This window comes from Protobothrops mucrosquamatus, unplaced genomic scaffold (genome assembly GCF_001527695.2).
Source record: "Protobothrops mucrosquamatus isolate PMUCROS unplaced genomic scaffold, P.Mucros_1.0 scaffold4694, whole genome shotgun sequence".
Taxonomy (NCBI): domain Eukaryota; kingdom Metazoa; phylum Chordata; class Lepidosauria; order Squamata; family Viperidae; genus Protobothrops; species Protobothrops mucrosquamatus.
This window is the reverse complement of record NW_015390589.1, coordinates 28,624-33,169: the sequence shown is the minus strand read 5'-3', so window position 1 is coordinate 33,169 and position 4,546 is coordinate 28,624. Positions and strand designations below refer to the sequence as shown.

Here is a 4,546-nt window from a genome sequence, read left to right as displayed (position 1 = left end):
ATTTCATTAGAAAAACAAACACATAACAAGCCTACTCAGTAAGTATTCAGAAATAATCGGCGGTCCCCCCCCTGCATCCACACTCCCTCAACCTTCCTACCTACTTCCCTCTTCCTTCCTCCCCCTCTTAACCACAACCTCTCCTCTTTCCTCCTTTCCAACTATCCTACACGTCCCATCACCTTCTTTTCCACCACCTTGGATGCAGTTTAGGGGTACTAGCCGATCATCTCCTCTTCTTAAAGACAAACAACTTTTCTTAACCATCGGTCCACCTTATCCTAAATCCCCAGGTTTTTGGTTGCTTACCTTTTTGCCCTTTTTGATTTAGGACAGCTATCCCAGTCATGGCAATTTCCAGGTATGTGGACTTCAACTCCCAGAATTCCACAGCCAGCATAGCCACTGAGGAGAATTTGGGGAGTTGAAATTCATACCGGAAATTGCTAAGGTTGGGAAAGACTATCCTAAATCATAAAAAGCAAAAATATAAGCAGGCAAACAACTTGGAGAGGGTGTTCTATAAAATCGGGGCAACTACAAAAAAGTCCTTCATCTTTACCAGGGATAACCTGGTCTTTACAAATTGAGGGAGAAGAAAATTAGAATGGAACATGATTTGTGGGCTGGTGAGGTAAGTTTTCCTGCCAAAATACCTGAATTTGGAAAAACAAATTCCGTACCTGATATATGGAAATGCTTCTGTGATGTTGACGGAGCCATTTGTAACTGCCATGGCAAATCTGAAGAAATGGGAACCTGGTGAGACAACTAGAACAGTCTTATTGAAGCTGAGTTTGTTATTCCTAGTTAACTTAGACAATGTATTGCAGGCCCATCCACGGGAGTGTCAAAATATGCAAGCGATGGGTGTGACATCCCCACGGAAGGCCGTTATCCTCAACATGCACTTACTAAAGTAGGCAGGGTTTCATTGTGATGCTATGGCTGCCATCTTCTCCCAGTACATGTTACTGGAACATAAGGCACATTAGACCAGTGCACACCTTAATAGTGTTTTTTTGGACTGTGTGTGTGAACAGAGCAGCTTGTTCCACATGAAACTTTTATTTATTTATTTATTTATTTAATTAATTTTTATCCCGCCCTTCTCCTTACGGACTCAGGGTGGCTGACAGCCTTGTAAAACAGATACTACAATAAAAATACCCAGTTTAAAACCTAATTAAAAAGAAATATTTACTGTGGCCTATGTCAATTAAAATTACTCTTAAAACCCCACTAAAAATTCCCCTAGGCCAATCCCGCTTGTTGGAAGAGCCATGTCTTAAGGGCGCGGCGGAAGGAGGGGAGATCCGGGATCACCCGNCCCTCCCTCCTTCCTTCCTTCCTTCCTTCCTTCCTTCCTTCCTTCCTTCCTTCCTTCCTTCCTTTCCTTCCTTCCTTCCTTCCTTCCTTCCCTACCCAATGGTAAGTGACCCACATTCCTTGAAAGACAACAGAGAAGAAGTAATTGTAACAGTGCTTGAACAGATTATGCTGGTTGGTTCAGACGTTGTGCCAAGCCATGGTTTGTTTGAACACGGTTCACTGAAAAAAATCACCTTCAATTGAAGAAGCTTCTCGGATGAGAAACGAAACATCTTCAAAGAAAAACAAGAAAGTCCAGTTGGCTCATGAAAAAGCATCTTTGGGGTCCCCTTTGGTTGGTTTGTTCAACACTTAAGCATGGTAAGAAACTCACTCAAGAAACCCCAACAACTGGAAATAGAGCCTCTTGTAGACAGTATAGAAGAGCTGTGCTTAGTTTATCATAGCAAAAATGTAGGAGTCAGATAGCATCTTTTCTGAGTAACAAATTGTATTAAAAGGCATAAACTTTCCAGAGCTGCAGCTGAGCTAATGCCTTTTAATTACATCTGTTGCTCAGAAAAGGTGATGCCAAACTTTTAATTTTTTTTTAATATAGAAAGAATTTGCTGAGCATTTTATGATTTCAAAGCTAGTAGGTTATGGTGAGTCCCTGGTTGTATCCAAGAATCCCAAAGTTACATAGATCTCATGTAAAACATTGATTAAAAACGGTTTAAGTATGCCTACATCTACCATGTTTACCTGAAAGTAAGACCTACCCCGAAAGTAAGACCTAGCTTGGTTTTTGGGGGTGGGCCTAATATAAGCCCTACCCGAAAAATAAGCCCTAGTTTTGGGGCAAGGTGCACACCTAGAAATCAAGCTAAGGCGGGGGTGGGGGGTGCAGCTGCCCCACGTGCCCTGCACCCGCTTACCTTACTGGTAGGACCGCCAAAGCCAGGTGTCCCACGCCCCGAAACTTGTTGCACCATGTGGCTTGTCACACCGGTGCCACCACTTGCGCCAGGAGGCCGCATGGCGCTTTGGGCCATAGCTACCAGCCCAAAGCATTTTGCGGCCTTCTGCTGCAAGCGGTGGCAATGGCCTGAAATACCGTGAGGATTCCTGCTGCGAGTGGCAGCAACAGTGTGAAGCACCATTCGGCCTCCTGCCATGAGCAGTGGCAACGGCGCAATGCGCCACGTCCAGCCATAGTGGCGGCAAGCGACCGCTGAAGAAATCATGCTGTGGCGCAACAGGTGTTGGTGTGTGGGAGGCCTGGCTGCAGTGATCCTAACGCCCCGAAAATAAGACCTAGTGCCTCTTTTGGAGGCAAAAATAATATAAGACCAGGTCTTATTTTCGTGGAAACACAGTATAGAGACTCCAGCGGAGAATTACTTTACAACTGATAAGGATGCAAGATAAGAAAGGAGACTCAAGTACCAACCAAAGTGTGAGGTCCCTACAATAACTTTCTTTGAAATGCAACAGGGCAGTTTTGATATAACAGAAGTGCCGAGACTACTTGTTATTCTAACAAGTTGACCCTGCACTTAACTGCAGAAAGAGGAGAGATAAAGAAACAGTCATTATTGGTATCCTTGGATCTGCTGCCTTTCACTAAAGATATACATTCTACTGGTATTAACACTTCATTGAAAACATTGGCCCAACTAAAAGAATGCTACAATCAATTGAACTAAAGAACACATTTATCAACCACAATGTCTGGATTCACCCAGCGTGCTAAGCCATAACTCTGTGTGAAGCCTGAGGACTGGGCAACATGTTCAGTATTGTAAAATACTTGAGTATTTCTTTAAAAACGAGCTCTACAGAAAGAATCAATATGAAGAAAAACAGTTTTAACAAGTCACCATGCTTTCTTCTGAAAGGGGTGATGGGTCATCAGGATCCCCAAATTCAGGAGTGTCCATTGTAAGAGAAGGCACATTGAGCTTGCTTATCTAACGGATTGATGCATTAAGCTATTAACTACATGGTCTTGTAGCATTTATAGGATGGGGAATAGATGGAGAGAAATACCTTACCTAAAAAGGCTCCAAGATTAAGAATTTGTCCAAACACACAACTCTGGGGTGGATAAGCACCGCACGTGCTGAGAAACGAGAAATTAGGAAATTTCACATAACTAGATGCAATTTTAGAAGCTGCAGCTATTTTACTTGTTGCTTCAGAAGTCCCCATCCCAAGATATCATATTCAAAGAGACCAAAAACTGCCTTTCCACAGGCTGGTGGTTATATGTTGTATTAGGTTATAATTCTCATTAGCTTACTCCTGCGGCAAAGCTTGATTTAAAAAAACAACAACAATCCAATACTTGACTTTTCTAGTATGTATTTGGGTGAAGAAATGTTTTCTGTGTAAAAGAAAATTGACACAGTCTATAGCTTAGGCTAGGGGTCTCCAAACTTGGCAAATTTAAGACTTGTGGACTTCAACTCCCAGAATTCCCCAGCCCAACTTGCCAGGTTTGGAGACCCCTAGCTTAGGCTATACATCATGAATGCCCCCTTTTATCCGATGGCCCTGTTTGCCCTCCCTCCCTCCCTCCTGCATCTTTTGAGGTGTTGATATTTTCTACTCCATCTCTGCAATTTTCCCAAGATCAAATGTAAGTGTAAAAGTCAATTGCATTTAGACTAGATTTACCAGATTCTTAAGCAAATTTGGATGAGCAAGGTGATTAACATACATGCCATAACACAACTGGCACATGTGATTTTTTTTCACACATATTAATAACAATAAAGTAGAGGTAGTCCTTGACTTACAACAATTTGTTTAGTGACTGTTTGAAGTTACAACAGCACTGAAAAAGGGACATGACCAGTCGTCAACTTATGACCATCAGAGAATCCCCTAGGTCAGGTCACCTTGCTTAGCAATGGAAATTTTGATCCCAAGTGTGGCCATAAGTCAAGGATGACCTGTATTGTTTGTTCTTGGAGGTGAAACCTTCTTCCACCTTACCCAAAAACTTTTCTTTTTTTTTTTTTTACAAATTTTTTATTAATTTTTCAAATAAACATATAAACAAATAATACAAATATGGTGCATTTCATTAGAAAAACAAACACATAACAAGCCTACTCAGTAAGTATTCAGAAATAATCGGCGGTCCCCCCCCTGCATCCACACTCCCTCAACCTTCCTACCTACTTCCCTCTTCCTTCCTCCCCCTCTTAACCACAACCTCTCCTCT

General features: G+C 42.2%; 1 pseudogene; it reads right to left on the bottom strand.

Annotated features, from left to right (window-relative positions):
- LOC107299223 overlaps positions 1–3,525 on the bottom strand; it is a 14,074-nt pseudogene extending 10,549 nt beyond the window's left edge.
- Between the last annotated feature and the right edge of the window lie 1,021 nt (positions 3,526–4,546).